This window comes from Ruditapes philippinarum, unplaced genomic scaffold (genome assembly GCF_026571515.1).
Source record: "Ruditapes philippinarum isolate M1 unplaced genomic scaffold, ASM2657151v2 ctg5393_1_1_1_1, whole genome shotgun sequence".
In the NCBI taxonomy this organism is placed as follows: Eukaryota; Metazoa; Mollusca; class Bivalvia; order Venerida; family Veneridae; genus Ruditapes; species Ruditapes philippinarum.
The window spans coordinates 9939-28472 of record NW_026855573.1 but is presented as its reverse complement, the minus strand read 5'-3'; the positions used below and the strand labels follow the sequence as shown (position 1 = coordinate 28472).

The window sequence follows — 18534 nt, the reverse complement described above, 5'->3', positions numbered from 1 at the left end:
AATCCACAAGCGAAACCCCAGGAACAAACTAAATATGTTGAGCAACTTTCCATTAAGGTTTAATGACTCTATGTCAAATCCTTTTTGAGTTACATGCGACACATGTTGAAAATTGCAAACATTTCCTAAGTCAAGGGCAATAACTCTAAAAAATACTAAATAAATCCAGACGAAAATACCCAGGTGCACAACTACACATGCTGATCAACATTCCTGTAAAGTATCAGGACTCTAGGTCAAATACTTTTTGAGTTACATGCGACACAAGTTGAAAATTGCAAAATTTTACTAAGTCAAGGCAATAACTCTAAAAATACTAAAAATATCCAGACGAAAATACCCAGGTGCACAACTACACATACTGATCAACATTCCTGTAAAGTTTCATGACTCTAGGTCAAATACTTTTTGAGTTACATGCGACACAAGTTGAAAAATTACAAAATTTTACTAAGTCAAGGGCAATAACTCTAAAAATACTAAAAATATCCAGACGAAAATACCCCAGGTGCACAACTACACATACTGATCACATTCCTGTAAAGTTTCATGACTCTAGGTCAAATACTTTTTGAGTTACATGCGACACAAGTTGAAAATTACAAAATTTTACTAAGTCAAGGGCAATAACTCTAAAAATACTAAAAATATCCAGACGAAAATACCCAGGTGCACAACTACACATACTGATCAACATTCCCATAAAGTGTCGTTGAATTCCAGCCATTAGTTGCAGAGAACTACTCCGGAAACGAAATTCGGACGGACGGATGGACGGACGGACGGACAACGCCAAAACTATATCCCCCTCCCGATTCCATCGGCGGGGGATAACAAGTTGTACAAACAAAATGGACTCCGGATGTGCAACAAATATAAAGAAAAGTACCGCTAGGCATAGTGGTAATGGGAGATTTGTGAAAATGTCAGCACAGGAGAAGGCTACTACCATGGCCAGCATTAGAAACAAGAGGGCCATGATGGCCCTGGGGTCGCTCACCTGTACAAAGGCTTTTATTTGAACAAACTTGGTAGACACCCATTAGAACATGTTTCATGCTAAATATCTTAGCTCTAGCTCTTTTGGTTCTTTAAAAGAAGATTTTTAAGTTTTTAATTACTATATGCAATATAGGGAAAATCAATGACCCCCTAGGGCGGGGCCAATTTTGACCCAAAGGCTTTTATTTGAACAAATTTGGTAGACACCCACTAGAAACATGTTTCATGCTAAATATCTTAGCTCTAGCTCTTTGGGTTCTTTAATAGAAGATTTTTAAGTTTTTTTACTCTATGTATATAGGGAAAATCAAATGAACCCCCTGGGGCGGGGCCAATTTTGACCCCAGGGCTTTTATTTGAACAAATTTGGTAGACCACCATTAGAAGATGTGTCATGCTAAATATCTTAGCTCTAGCTCTTTGGGTTCTTTAAAAGAAGATTTTTAAGTTTTTACTACATGTATATAGGGAAAATCAATGACCCCTGGGGCTGGGCCAATTTTGACCCCAGGGCTTTTATTTGAACAATCTTGGTAGACACTCATTAGAAGATGTTTCATGCCAAATATCTTAGCTCTAGCTCTTTGGTTTCTTTAAAAAAAGATTTTTCTAAGTTTTTACTACTATATGCATATAGGGAAAATCAATGACCGCCTGGGGCGGGGCCAATTTTGACCCCATGGCTTTTATTTGAACAAACTTGGTAGACATCCATTAGATCATGTTTCATGCCAAATATCTTAGCTCTAGCTCTTTGGGTTTTTTAGACAAAGATTTTTTAAAGTTTTTACTATATGCATATAGGGAAAATATGACCCCCTGGGGCGGGGCCAATTTTGACCCCAGGGCTTTTATTTAAACAATCTTGGTAGACACTCATTAGAAGATGTTTGATGCTTAATATCTTAGGTCTAGCTCTTTGGGTTCTTTAAAAGAAGATTTTTTTTAAGTTTTTACTATATGGATATAGGGAAAATCAATGACCCCTGGGGGCGGGGCTAATTTTGACCCCCAGGGCTTTTTATTTGAACAAACTTGGTAGACATCCATTAGAACATGTTTCATGCCAAATATCTAAGCTCTAGCTCTTTTAGGTTTTTTAGAAGAAGATTTTTTTAAGTTTTTACTATATGCATATAGGGAAAATCAATGACCCCCTAGGGCGGGGCCAATTTGACCCCAGGGCTTTTATTTGAACAATCTTGGTAGACACTCATTAGACGATGTTTTCATGCTTAATATCTTAGGTCTAGCTCTTTGGGTTCTTTAAAAGAAGATTTTTTAAATTTTTTTACTATATGCATATAGGGAAAATTAATGACCCCCCTTGGGGCGGGCCAATTTTGACCCCAGGGCTTTTATTTGAACAATCTTGGTAGACACTCACTAGAAGATGTTTCATGCCAAATAATCTAAACTCTAGCTCTTTGGGTTTTCTAGAAGAAGATGTTTAAAGTTTTTTCTTTGGTTGCCATGGCAACCAGAGTTCTGCATGGAAATGGAATTCTTTTAAACTTTGTTTTTTTAAAGGGTTTACACAAGGAAACTCCCTGTGAAGTATTTTATTATGATCTTCCTTTTGGTTTCAGAGGAGATGTCGTTTGAAAAAAGTTTTGAACGGGCAACCCGGGCGACCCCTACGACGGACGGGCGTACGACAGACGACGGGACGAAGAGTGAAACCTAATTTGCTCCCCTGGCCTTTTCTCGGTGAGGCCCAAAAGTCAGGTGATATGTCCCCCCCAAAAAGTTGCCCCCGGGAGAAAGAATAATAGATATTACCCCATTTTTGTAGTAAGGGTTTTTCAAAGGAAAGCCCGGGGAAATGTGGAAATGCGTTACAAATTGGAAAAAAACATTACGGGGGAATGCAAAAAAATGGACTTCTGTTCTGTATTTGTAAATTTTGATGTAAAAGATGTTTCCAATCCCGACACGAAAAATCTTCTTCAAAGGGGGGCACAAAAATGCCAAATACTTTGAAAGCCCGTATGCAAAATAAATGTTAAATTTTAGGGGATTGGTGGTTTCCTTAAAATGTTTTTAAAAATTTTGGGACTGAAAGCATTTGTCTTTTCACAGATTGAAAAATTTTCCGGGTAATGGCCAGTTGTGGCTTTCCCTAGTTTTTAAAATTTTAAACGGAAACATCGTGGGGACCCCGGTTTTTTTTTTATACTACAATTTAAAATAAATTAAAAACTGATGAGTAAATTTTTTTTCAATGTTTGCCCCGGGGAAAGTTTTTTATGTAACTTATAGAAATTCCCCGAAAAAGTGACATAAAGCGTCCTTTTGGGGAAATTTCACTTTTTTTTTTAAGTAGAGAGAGATCCATTTAAAAAATATATTAAAAAATTTAAAACCCCAACTTTCATATCCCCTTACAAATGCTTTCTTTACAAACTGGTATGCACTGACGGTTATAATTTTTTTTTATTAAGCACCTTGAAAGTTTATGCAAACACTTTGTGATTTGTCATGTATCTTCTGTGTATAGGTATGATACACACAGGCATTGGTGCAACACACGTTAATGTATTTTTAAACATCTTGGGTACTCCTGGAATTCACAAAAAAACACTGAAAAAAGTGGAACGACTTACTGGACCAGTTTTTGAAAGAACGGCAAAAGATTCGTGTTTCAAAGCAAGTATGTTAGAGAAGGAGATTTTACAGAAGAAAAACAACACTATAGCAGCAGTCAATGAAAAAGACGACCAAATCACTTTTGAAGAAGCCATGGATATTCTTGAAGCTGCAGACGGTAAAAAATACATTATTTTTAGTGTTAGACCTGTAAAATCAATATCATAGTCACGTTACTATTTACACGAAACTACTCGTTACTTATATAGCTTTCTAAACGAATAATTACTTACAATGGTGCGTCAAATTATGTCAAATTTGGTTGCAGCAAAAATTCCTTCCTTTACTACCATCTACACATTAAGGTTGTTCATCCCTGGAAGTTTAAGCAAAATCTGCCATCCGGTTTAAGAGGAGTTGCATTCACAAAATTTCTACACAGTATATAGTGAAAAAATCAACAAAGGGCCATTATTCTGTTAAATTTGGTCGCAGCGAAAATTCCTTCCTTTACTGCCATCTACACATTAAGGTTGTTCATCCCTGTAAGGTTAAGCAAAATCTGCCATCCGGTTTAAGAGGAGTTGCGTTCACAAAATTTCTACACAGTATATAGTGAAAAAATCAACAAAGGGCCATTATTCTGTTAAATTTGGTCGCAGCAAAAATTCCTTCCTTTACTACCATCTACACATTAAGGTTGTTCATCCATGTAAGTTTAAGCAAAATCTGCCATCCGAGGAGTTGCGTTCACAAGATTTCGGGACGTACGGACGGACGGACGGACAAGTGCAACGCTATATGCTCCCATATTGTGGGGGCATAAAAATGTATTTAATGCTTTTATTATGTTTTGTGTTATATATTCCATCTGCAGCAGCTATGAGAGTGATTATGGATGTGTAAGTTGTAACTTGGACACATAATGATTATAAAACATAATCTGACTAACTATTTTTTTCATCTTGAGTGTCCTACCACTTCATCAGCTCTATCTATATGCCTGTATAGTCATTGTGTTTCATGTTAAATATCACATAATGTTTATTATTGTAATTTGGCAGATTCTAGGACATTTGCCCCCCCCCCCCCACCACCTATAAATTATTAAGTTAGAAGTATGTTCAGTGATCTTTAGTAAAAAATATAGTGAAAGACAATTGAGTGTTGGCGCTTCTATGATGATTCAGATTACACAGGGACTACAATGTGTGTAAACATGTATCAAAGATGGACAGATTCTTTTGAAGAGCGGCTAGTCACTTGTAAGAGGTCATTGCGTGTATAAATTTTATGTATGTAAACATGTAAATGTAGGCTATTAAACAATGGCAAAATGTACGGATACCATTTGGCCATATGTTACATCACTATAGTATAACTGAGTACAGATATTGACTTAGAATACATGTTAGCCCTTTTTGAAGATTTAATAATTTATTTGTTTCTGGGGCATAATGTGCCTTCGACCCACTAGGATGATACAGGCAAGTCCTGAAGATTTACATAAGAAATCAATCAGTTCTTTCACGTCTTCCACAGGGCAAAATACTTACATGCTTCTTGTTGGGTTGTAACCAGTAGAGGACTTAAGTATTGCTTGTAATACTTTATTGCCTTGTAATCTAAGTATTATATTGTTTTCAGGCCATATAAGTTAAGGGAGAGGAAGGAAGAACCTCTAGAGAAACAACCTCCAGAGAAACAATCAAACATGACAGCTGCAATGGGAAAAAAGCATAAGTGGATGACAAAGTTGAGAGCCAACTCTGAAGCATATAAACGTTATAAATGGATAGAATACGGTGTAGATTATACAGGGCATCAATGTCCATTGACGAAAGGAAGAAATACAACGAAAAGACTAAATTAAGAATGCGCAAAATGCGTGAAAGGAAAGCAAATGAACCTAAAAAAGTGAAAACAAGGAAATCTGCTGAAAAGGAAAGGGAGTATTGGAGGTTGAAAAAGCAAGAACAGAGAGCTAAAATAAGCGGGCAGGCTAAAAGGAGAGAGCTTGAAAAAAGACGAAACAAATATAAAGAAAGGGATTCTGTATTTATCTATTATATTGTCAAAACGACTTATTGTTCAGACACTGAGACAAGCGCACGCAAGGTACCTGAAAAAGTATCCAAATAGCACAGTTTCTTTGAGTAAATTCCAGAAACTTAGACCAAAAGAGGTGGTCACTGTGAGTAGACAGAAGTTTGTGGGCTGTTGTGTGAGTATGTGAGTACTGCCTGAATGTTCAGTACAAATTGGAGAAAATGAATTAATAGTAACCGCAATGGGAAGAGAAGATCTGAAACTAAACAACAAATATGAAGTGACTAGCCTGACTTCATGTAAATCGAACAATGAATACCATAATCCTGAATGTGTAAAACGAAATTGCAAAGAATGTGGGGTCTCCAGTCTAAAAACTCATTTTCTACCCTTAGTATCAGATAAGGCTAATATAGTATATGAATGGAATAGATGGGGTATTGGTGAACTAAATGGAAAGAGAAGACCAATGCTGCTGAACCACACTGGATCTGTACAAGATTTAATTACTGAACTGTGTGTAGAAGTAGACAAACTGGCTAGACATATCTTTGTTGCTCAATGGCAGTACTGGTTCTCACAGTTGACAAAACAAGTCCCAAGCAAGTGGTTGGTAATGGTTGCTGACTTTGCAGAGAACTATCGCTGCTGTCATCAGGATGAGATTCAGAGTGCTTACTACCAGTACCAGCAGGTTACGATACATCCCATTGTAGCATATTACAGATGTGACAAATGTGAAGATATTGTGTGTGAATCGGCAGTTTTCATTAGTGGAGACCTGGTACATGATGCACATGCAGTTGAACAGTTTACTAGATCATATGAAGAATATCTGAAGGAAACAGGGATGGAAATTGAAAAGGAGGTACTTTTTTTCAGATGGATGTGCTTCTCAGTATAAGTCACAATTGCCATTTTACTTCCTGTCAAAACATGGTTCAAATTTTGAGCGTGCGTATTTTGGATCACGCCATGGAAAGGGATGGAGTTGGAGGAGTTGTGAAGAAGTCTGCAGAGACATTTGTGAAAGGTCGACAGGGTGTTATTAGAACAATAAAGGAATTCTTTGATTATTGCCAGAAATATCTCCAGAAAGGAAAAAGTAACATTACTGAGTATTGTGTCCACAAAAAACGTGTATTTTTATGTTAAACGCATAGAAAGGCCTGAACCAAAGCATTGAAAGCATTAGTTGGAGCATCCTTAGTGCTAGAGGTTCCATTGAATCAGGACATGTTGAAGTACGCGAGCTTAGCTGTTACTGTGTACACTGTCAGGGTAATCACTACATAAACATGTGGTAGGTGCATGGAAGGATCACTGCCTTCTTCCTGGAGAGAAAGGGAAAAAACTGATAGAAAAATTACAAGCAAAAGGACAGCCAACATACCTAGAAAGTCAATGAAGAGCAAAGGGGCAAAACATGGCAAAAAGAAAGGAAAATCTGAAGAAACAAAGGTCAATACTGAAAACAAAAAGGAAAAGAAAGTAAAAGAAAAACCATACCAGAAGGAAACTGATGACATATTCGTATTACAAGATGTCAGTGAAACAGCACATATTTTACGGAAAGGCCATTCAAGTCATAACTCTGCCCTGTCTTGTTTTTGTTTAGGGTCCGCCTGGGCTCCTTGCCGTTGGTTCTTGTTGCTGGGTCATGTGGGGGTTGCGTTCATTGAACGCCGCCTTTCCTTGTTGATCTTGTTTATCATATTTTCATTAAATATAACCACAGGAAAGGTCCTAGATAATAGATAATATAACAAAAATGAATATGCTGTATTAATTGTACAGTTTAACTTCTGCTTCTCACTTGAACCCCCAGGTCCACTTGGCACTTGGTTGCCTGGTTAATGACTAATATGGCTATGTGCCAAACCACCACCCTTCTAGCTATGTTACAAGCAAGTGAGCATGCTACAGAGGGATGTTAATAGTCAAAAGGTGTAAACATAAAATAGATAAATACAGAATCCCTAAAGAAAACCAAACACGGCAAAATTGAAAATGTTGCAGGCTCGGTTTGATTGAGCCTGTTCATGGACGGTACTGGAAAGTGCAAGTTACCGTCCACGCCCCCTAGCACCGGCTTAAGCAGAATTCAACATTTAAACATGAAATAGTAAGATTTTGAATTTAGAAACATCCGCAGATGTGTTCATACGGCGGTTATCATGGAACCTTCAATGTGACACTTCCGTGCCATTCCAAAAGCGGCGTATGGTCTCCAAGTAATAAAAAGCGGGTGCCCTAAACGAGAAAACAATGGGCAGAACTAAATAAAATGGAATTTTGAAAGGGGATCAGAGGTTATGAAGCCTGCGTATCACAGATAAGACGTCAAGACAAATTTAAAAAGCAGGCAACATATCCTAAGGGTGATTCAACATTATTCAAGTAGGAATATTGGAACCACCCAACTAGAAAATGCCAAAAAGTTGAAAGCAAAGTTCACAACATGATTAAAGATATAGATTAGTATGCTCAAATTTAATATTTGAAAATATTTATTAATACCACACGCTATGTATTTATAAAAAATATTTTAAGTATAAGTTAGTTAGTGTGATACTTTAAAAATCTACACACTATATATAAATGAACACTTTTTTAAAAAATTGGCAGTTTGCTTAAGCAAATAACCTATGATAGTGAATACTGCTTCTCATACACAGTTTGAGTAGTCTCTTATCTCAGCATTAAAATATTTTACTTTAAGATGAGCATAGTATATATCTTTAAACAATTTAGGAGGAAAAGTTACAAAAAGCAGAAAGGGTTTTATTGTTCTACCACTTATTATAAAATAGGCTTCACACAACACTATAAAAAAGTTGTAAAAGAAACATGCAACTACATATGATAAGGTATAGTTCATACCAACAACATTGATTAAAGTGATACAACAAAAAACCTGCGGCATACTCAAGGTTGCTACATACTAGGGTTGCCTTGTTACTTTGTTTCATTGACCTATAATGAATGTTTGCACCACACATACCTTATTTAGAGATGTGTGAAAACCATTAGCATTTGTTCACTCATGCATTTTATATCTATAAAGTGTACATACAGTTGAAAAGATCTAAGCCGGGACAAAATGCAACACATTACACGCATAGAGGCAGCAATGCACGAAAAACTAGAACTGCCACTATCATGGCGTGAATACCCCCGCATACCACTTTGTCAGAATCAACAGTGGCCATTTAGAGCTCAAGGACAACCTCCCTGCCAAATCTGAGGTTACTAAGCCAGTGCATTGCTAAGTTATGTATTCTACATGCTTCAAATGTGAAAATGTCAAAATCAATACATTGCGGACAGGACATTCTTTAGCAATTGAGAAGAAAAGCTTTTTTTTGTCAAGGTCCCTGTGACCTTGACCTTTGACCCAGTGACCTCAAAATCAATAGGGGTCACCTTATAGTCATGATCAATATCCATTCCAAATATGAAATATGAAAAACAAGATCAACAAGGAAAGGCGGCGTTCAATGAAGACTGTGGGTCAAAGGAATCTTAAGTTATTGGGCGGACAAGCTTTTTGAAGTCAAGGCCCCTGTGACCTTGACCTTTGACCTGGTGACCTCAAAATCAATAGGGGTCATCTTCTAATCATGACTAACCTCAATGCCAAATATGAAGACTGTGGGTCAAAGGAATCTTAAGTTATTGGGCGGACAAGCTTTTTGAAGTCAATGCCCTTGTGACCTTGACCTTTGACCTAGTGACCTCAAAATCAATAGGAGTCATCTACTAATCATGACTAACCTGCATGCCAAATATGAAGACTAAGGGTCAAAGGAATCTTAAGTTATTGGGCGGACAAGAAAAAACCCGACGGACAGCCCGACAAGCTGATTCCAGTATACCCCCCTTACAACTTTGTTGTGCGGGGGTATAAAAACCATTAGCATTTGTTCACTTATGCATTTTATATCTATAAAGTGTACATACAGTTGAAAAGATCTAAGCCGAGACAAAATGCAACACATTACACGCATAGAGGCAGCAATGCACGAAATCAAAGCAACTATGTTTGTGTCTTGTTACAACCAGTTTCTGGTTAAGTGCAGAATTCTGAATAGACAGATGGCAGTAGCATTTTTACTCCTTTGGCACCTTATAACTACAATGTGCACTATACAATAGCAAGAATGGTTTCACTTTGGCTTAAGAAAGTCTCAAATATTTAGTGTTAAGTTTGAAGTTTGTGTCAAATTGTTACACCCGAACTAGTATATATAATGACCTGATTTATTTGGTGTAATCATTCTTCTTTTATTTCCCCTTTCACATATAAGTAATAAACTGTGTTTCTGTCTATTTTAACAATTTATCTCATTATCTATTAACTGTGAATATTTGGACACCATACAGGTTCGGGTGTAACAAATATTCCTGGAAAGTAAATTCAATGCCTTATCTCATTAAAAAATCAAGGAGAGACAAAAAGGGAGACAAAAAGACATTTGCTCTTACACTATTCTACATTAAACAAAAGTAAAAATGATACGCAGATGTATTCTGTCGATGATCACTGATGTCTATGACAGATGAAAATTTGCCAAAATACCTATATATGAAATAAAATGAAGAGTGTCGGAAATGCTAAAAGGCTGAACATGCATTACATCTTGTTGTATACTCTTAATCAACGCAACAATAATTAACATATATAATTAAAGGTCCATAGTGCCCTTGAAATTATTTTAATTGTAATGCTTAAAAGCTTTCTCTTTTGAGACATCTTTTGTTTCTGTTGTTTTTCTTAATTATCATACTAGTTAAAGTGATTTCTACTTTGCTTTCATGAAATATTTTCTCATTCAGTGCTACTTTCTTCAGGTAACTGAAGCATAATGTGCCTTTAACTGATTTATAGATGTGCACTCACTACACATCAGATGCTGAATTTTCTGAGGACATAAGTACGCCAGTAATGACACGTGATCAAGGAGATATGCCAGTAGCAAATGATAAAATAACGGGTATTTTTCTCCTATTTCAATACAAGAAATGTCGCTAAATTTGCAGTGGAATTTTTTTAGAAAATTCTGGAAGCAAAGTGATCCCTCGGAAGCATCAATCACAACAAAATAACATAAGAATTGCAGACTCGGTTTGATTGAGTCTGTACATGAGGGATAATGAATAAGTGCAACATCCCTCACGCCCCCTAGCACCGGCTTGAGCGGTACTCAATTCTCAACACTTTATAGTGTTGGCATCAATGATCCCGAAGGACCAGAAAATATAACAACACTGAAGTGAAGTACGGGGCAACTTTTTACGGCTGCCACACGGCACTTGACACCTGCTGTTGTGAAGTACAAAATTCTGGAAGCAAAGTGATCCCTCGGAAGCATCAATCACAACAAAATAACATAAGAATTGCAGACTCGGTTTGATTGAGTCTATTTTATCATACAGAAGTCTATTTTATCATACGTTTATGTCGACAACAGTATTACAAACATTTAACTTTAATATTAAGCAAACAATTGTGATTTTGTTCAGACTGCACTGATGATATTCTAGTCGCAATCCCCATAATGCCAGTTTTGCTTGATAATTCTTATATTATATAAAATATAACAGTAACCCACTTGGAAATGTGTTTTACCGGGCCAATCTTCAACTCAGAGAGCACCCAATTTTTTACAGACGGTTTGGTAAATGTTACGGTAAGCCAAGATGCTGCATGGCCAAAGCGCGGTCGCGGCATGAATAGCTTGTCAGGTATTTTCCTTTCTTTAATATTTATATATGTGTTTGCTCATACAGGTAATTTCAGTGAGCATTGGGTTTCGGGGAATCATGATTTTTCATATAAATCTCTCATGAATACATAGAGGATAGTATTTTCTATAATTTGGGATTTAGGATACTAGTGAAAATATGGAAAATATGTTTCACTGCAGTGAATTATCACATTTATATTTTTTTTACATTAATGTTCTAAATATTTTATTCATAAGTACGTTATAAAATGTTATATTATCATACAAAAATATATAAATAAATAATGATCAAACCAGTCATTGTATTAAATATCAACCTGTAATATAAAAAATCCGTAAAAATGTTATAACCGAAAAATATTTCAGGTTGGGGTCATGTTGTTGGGATTCGTTCCAAGAAGTGTCTAAACTTTTCAACAAGGATTAAGAACTGTGCGACGTGCTCTTTTTATGAACGAACCGGACGTAAGAAACGACAGCATGACTGTAGAAAGAACTGGTGCAAAAGCGCAAAAGCTATGGAGCCGGATATTGCAGTACAGTTACACAGGGAATCATTATCAAACGGCATAAAGTATTCGGCAGTCGTAGGTGACGAGGATTCAAGTTCTGTACAACAAGTTCGAACATACGTTAATCCGGACTTAGTTAAGTATTCATATATTCATCACATAAAAAGGGGGTTAAGAAGTAAGCTGGGCATAAAGCTTTGACACCCTCTGTGCGGGATAGCTTCATTAAAAATGTTTCGTATGCAATAAAACAAAATATCAACACATCAGCAGACGATATCAGAGCTGCCCTGCAAGCTATTATACCACATATGTATGGAAACCATAAAAAATGCGGTACGTACATGGTGTAAATTTGTAGCCGGAGACGCTACACATCATAAAAATATGCCTTGTGATTTACACGATATAGATTTAAAACTGTCCTTAGAAAATCTTCTAGCACCGTATATAACCAATGCGCCGAAATTGATGACATCAGCATCTTCACAAGCGAATGAAGCTCTTAATCATATTGCTTGGAGCAAGACGCCAAAAGTTCGAAATTACAGTCATAGTGAGAGTTTTGATTTCCGAGTATCTGCTGCTGTTTCGCAGTTTAACGACGGCATTTCGTACTTAACCGATATAACTAAACATTGCAAACTTTCTCCAGACAAAGATACAGAAAAACATATTATTGTTCAGGAAAGGATAAGAGAAAAACAGAAAGTTTACAAACAAAGTAGAGAAGCTAAACGCCGGAGGTTTGAATTAAAAAAGAAAAGATTATTTAATTCAGCTGTTTCCGAAATTAAGGAAGGCGTCTCATACCAGTCATTCTGTGCTTTTGACGAATTAGAAGTTTTGGACACGACTCCGCTCCCCGAGCCTATTGTGAAGGATGAACAATGTCATCCAAAGTGTACTGTCGTGTACCACGATCTAGAAACGTCGTAGGCCAGAATGCAGAAATTGTATAACTTTCGGCTGTCTGTGGCAATTCGAAATTCACTAAATTCGTTCTACCTAAAGGTGACATACATGTAAAAGCAACTGCTGTCAACGGTTTAGAGATTCGCATAATAAAAGGAAATAGGTATCTTTTTCAACATAATCAGGAAGTTGAATCCTGCGATATATCAGAGGCCTTGTCAGAATTTCTATCATGGCTGAATGCCTTAGGAGAAAGGAAAGTTATTTTAGCCGCCCACAATTGAAAGATTTTCGACATGAAATTCCTTTTGAAGTTTGTCACAGACACAAAGTACTTACCTCTCTTTCGTGAAAATGTCTATGGATTTCTTCTCAGAAAACAAAAGCATAAATTGCGTTCATATAAACTAACAAGTCTCTATGAACATATATTCGGTGCTACATTCGACGCACACGACGCTTTACATGATGCAAAAGCGTTACAAGATATAATCAAAGATCAACGCATAGGATTCAAGGAAATGGAAAGCTATATTTTGACAACCAATGAAGCAGTAAATTACTTATTGACCAAGCGCCGGTCACGTGCCTGTGCTGCTGAAATAGAACACAATTTATGTAAAAATGAGAAAATTATAACAGTTTCTATGGCAAAAAAGATTTCTGAAACCGGACTTTCTTATGACCATTTAAAAAGGGCGTACTTACGTGATCCAGAAAATGGGTTAAAACTACTTTTGTCAGAAAGAATCAACGGTAAATCAAGAGTCACAAACAGAAAGGCCATAATTAATTCAATCAAATCGCATTTTGACTTAGCCAAAGATAGTTAAACTTCTTTACTGAAGAGACACATTATATGTTATATTGAAAGGTTAATGTTTTTAGATTTATATTTCACATATAAATTTGCTATTTCATCTCCAAGACACATTATAAGAGCATTGTCATGGAACGGAAGTTTATTGTTGTTTTTTATGTATAACTATATTTAAGGACAATTAAAACACTAGAAAAATGCTCTTGATACGCTTAAAACCATTGCCGCGCTATGACGTCAAACTTCATTACAAAAATTACGCAAGGGGTAGGGGAAATAAAATCATGTGTACCGAAAAAACTGAGTCGGTGACCCCCTATTTTTTTGCGTCCTTTCGACTCAAAATACATTTTAAAGTACTTTTGTAAAAAAAAATCAAAAATTTATTTCAGGAATTTTTTAATAAGCGGCTATAAAGCCGAAAAAATTAGCTAAACTGAACGTCAAATTATACATAAAAATGACACGTTTCTTTCCATTTCTCAAGTATTTGCCGGCGTAAAATGATAAATTTTATATCAGCATGACGGTAAAAGTATTTTCCGTCGGATACTGTATAATTTAAGATAATCTATTGACCGGTGGCGTTGTTGTGTCCGTAATAGTTACCAAGGATACGCAGCGACGTCATGTTCAAAAACGGGCTTTGATGGTCAACTTTGACGTCATGTGTAGAAAAAATGGCTGAAACAATCGAAATAAAATAAACGGAATCTAATCAGAAATATGGTCAACTTTCTGCATGCCAATTTTCAAGACGCTACTCGAAAGTTCGCAAAGTGTCGCGTTCTACCTTAAACACTGAATTTGCTGCGATTATTTTAACTACATACATGTAATAATATAAGGTACCATAGTTAGCTACTGTATTTGTTTAACATTTGGCTAGCATTATTGAGATACGAAGACAGCAATGGTTACACGGTAAAGTTAGGGATGTTGTCACGCTAAAAATAATATTATAAAAAACAATAACTTTGTATTTTACCAGTGTCACAACATAATGAGATTAACTGCCTGATACTATTTAGATAAAGTAAACATGTCTGGCATGATGGAAGATAGCCGATGAACAATTGAAATTTAAAATTGAAATTTCGAGTGAATATACTTGGTAAAACGGATTTTCAGCAGGAGTATATATATATCAACATATCGGATGTTGAATACATTAGTTAGACAGTAGACATATTTCAAACAAGAATAAAACAGATGGAATTGACGGAATAATAGGATGTGTGTCACGTTTACAAGACTTTATAAATGTAGTCTGGAAATATAAATAAGCCTTCCTGTACTAGTACATTATCAGTAGACGAGTTTCTGTTGTGTGTTTCTATAAGTATTAAAATGGTTTTCATACATTATTTTTATTTATAGTTACATGTGCTGTTTCTCCTTTTTGCCCATTTGCAATGGTTATATTTGTTTTTCTGTATCAGAAATCGGCAGATAAAAGAAGGGATGTAAGTTGCATTATTCATTGACAAAGAAAAGTATATTTAATATATATTGCATATACGAAATAGGTTGTAGGTCGTAATTAACTAGTGGAACGGTGTGCAATGATTACATTTACGACAGAAATGTCAGCATGAAATTAAGGTTTTGCGTTCAAATAACTTTTCAGAATAACTATAGTTGTTTAATTGAATAACAATGGGTTAACATTTCAAATATTTAAATGATCTAGTTTTATTCATATAAAAATATAATCATAACAAATAACAACGTTGTAATGATATTAGTTTAACCTGATCTTTTACATTGACCTTATTTATCATTTAATGATTAACCTGTCCGTGCTCTGTCTTTGCCCTGTCCTGTTTTGTTTGGGGTCCGCCTGGGTTCCTTGCCATTGGTTCTTGTTGCTGGGTCATATGGGGGTTGCGTTCATTGAACGCCGCCTTTCGTTGTTGATCTTGTTTATCATATTTTACATGTCAGTATTAATCCATTAATGCTTAAATGGGCAGTTCATAGACAGGCGATTTCCGCCACTAAACAGTTCTGAGATTAAACTGAGATTAAACTTGATAAGCTCACATCTGTGTTCTTTCTTTAATCTATTTACATTTGTAATTACTGAACTCAGTATCTATAATAAATATAAGTACATAAAAAATTAAAAAAAAAAACAATTACAAACGTTTTATCAGAAAACAGTTAATAAGATATGATTAAATTTCCAGCTATAAATGAGTTTTTCGTAAGCTAACAAAATAGAGAAATAGATGATTGCATATAAAATATGCTATTGATAAAATTAAATTTACAGTTACAGGACTTCTCATATTGATGAAACTAACAAACTGTATATAACTGCAATTCGACGTTATTGAAGATATTCTTTTGTTTCTTTTTTAAATTTCACAGAGTAGATAATAAAGGAACCTCTAAAGAAAGTCCAAACGGCAAAGTTGAAAAATGTTGCATTCACAGAGATATATTTAAAAACGTTCTTCTTTTGGTTTTGCTAGTTTTCATGTTTATAAAAACATAAAATATATCTTGTCTACGCTGAGCAATGAAGGTGTGGAAAGTTGCAGCAGTCAGTCTGTCTACCAATTCATATGGTCGATCGCAAACAGTATAAACTTCATAAACTTAAAATGCGAAAAAGACGAACCACAGTCTATGTTGTTGCAGAACATAATTATTCATCCAGGTTTGCAAGAGCATATTTTAGTTTGACAGTTTCCATTTATAATATTAAATATAATAACAGTGGAATAAACAATTAAATGAAAGTACAGTACTTTATAATGTTCTTAAAGAATGTTTAAACAGTACTTGTTGTTGAATAAAAATTCCTCTTTTATAGTCAGTTTTACCAATCGGTTTTATCACTTCCATAATTTACACTTTTTTATATGTCAAAGATGTGACAAAAGTTAACGGCAATAATACTGCGTCGATAATAATATCAGTCTCATAACCTTCTCATACATGTAATTGCTCCGAGCATGTGGTTTTCGTTTATTTCGGGTATGGATCCGATTTTGATAATTCAATCCCTTCGATTTATCGCAAAAAATTAATTTGAACGAAACAAAACAATTCTTTCGATTTCTACTATGTAAAGCCATATATTGGTTCCCCCGTCGGTGATACGCAGCATGGTATATAAATGAATAAATACTGGTACCAATTTCATCAATATAAATATAAAAGATATCAATAAGCTTTCCTGTTCTAGTTCATTATCAATATGACGAGTTTCTGTTGTGTGTTTTTATAAGTTTTAAAAGGATTTTCGTACTTAATTTCTATTTTTAGTTACATCTGTTGCTTCTCCGTTCTGTCCATTTGCAATATTAATAACATTCTGTATCATACATCGGCAAAAAAGGGATGTTGGCTACATTGTTCATTAACAAAGAGAAGAACACTTGAAATACATGGCATATACGTAAGATGGACTAGTGCAACAAAATTGTCTGATGATTAAATGCATTACATTAACGACCGAAATGTCAGCATAAAAATAGGTGAAATTTTCGGAATAACTATAGTTTTGTTATTGAATACATTTTCATATATTTGAATGGCCGAATTTTATTCATCAGAAATATTTCAAGAAATATATAATTACAATTCAAGCTATAAGATGTTTATTGGAGAGCAATTTATCAAATATATTATATATTTGATGAAGACATTGTGTGGTTGTATTACGGGTTATTTTAGACGAAAATGGCATTTCAATGTGCCCGTCATTGAAACGAGTTTTTTTGTAAGCTAAAACATACCAGAAGAGATATTTGCATATAAAATGTGCCATTTAATATAACTTTTCATAATTGAACGCTGCCTTTCCTTGTTGATCTTTTTTATCATAATTTACAGGACTTCTCGTGTTGATAAAACTAATAAAAGTGGATTATAACTTCAATTCGACGTTATGTAAGATATTTAATTACAGATGAATGGAAACGTTTGAAAAAACTGATCCTTTAGGCATATGAAAGCTAAACAATAAAGATAAGTTTTATTTTAAGAAACGCTTTGATATTGTAGACTATGTTTTGTTTAAATAAGTCGGATTATAATAGATACAGTTGACTAGATAATGAGGCTGTGTTTAGCTAACATCCGGTAATAGCCGTGCATGATGAATTGGTGCTAGGGGGCGTGGACGGTAACTTCCACTTTCCAGTACCGTCCATGAACAGGTGCTAGGGGGCGTGGACTGTAACTTCCACTTTCCAGTACCGTCCATGAACAGGCTCAATCAAACCGAGCCTGCAACATTTTCAATTTTGCCGTGTTGGGCTTTCTTTAGGGATTCTGTATTTATCTATTTTATATCAGAATCCCGACAGGAATATAAATAATATATATCCTCATCGGATATAACATATGTTATTACGGCAGTAAATACATATCTGACTAGATAATATAGCTGAACTAGACAGATTAATGTGATTAATGTGATCAGGAGAAACTTAATCTATTGTCAGCACAAATATCCTTGTAATTTTTATTGATCATAAAATCTAATTTCTGGTAAGTATTAAATATGTTCAAGTTTGTGCAACAAATTCAGGATATTGGTCGACATTCTTGTTAACAGAAAGATTTCTTGAAACGTGATTAAGTTATCGATTTTTGTACTGTTTATATTTTCAGACTTTTGTTTCTTTTTTAAATTTTATAGAATAGATAATTAGGAAACCCCTAAAGAATGTCCAAAACGGCAAAATTGAAAAAAATGTTGCATTCGGTTTAACTGAGCCTGTTCACAGAGATCTATTAAAAAACGTTCTTCCTTTTGTCTAGCTAGTTTTCATGTTTACAAATATATGAAATATATTATCTTGTCTACGCTGAGCAATGAAGGCTGGAAAATTGCAGCAATCAGTATGTCTACTAATGCATATGGTCGATGGCAAAC

The 18534-nt window shown here is 35.2% G+C and overlaps 1 pseudogene; it reads left to right on the top strand.

The window, feature by feature from the left end:
- Window positions 1–5881: 5881 nt before the first annotated feature.
- On the top strand, window positions 5882–14429 carry LOC132743752 (uncharacterized; annotated as a pseudogene).
- The last annotated feature ends 4105 nt before the right edge of the window (window positions 14430–18534 follow it).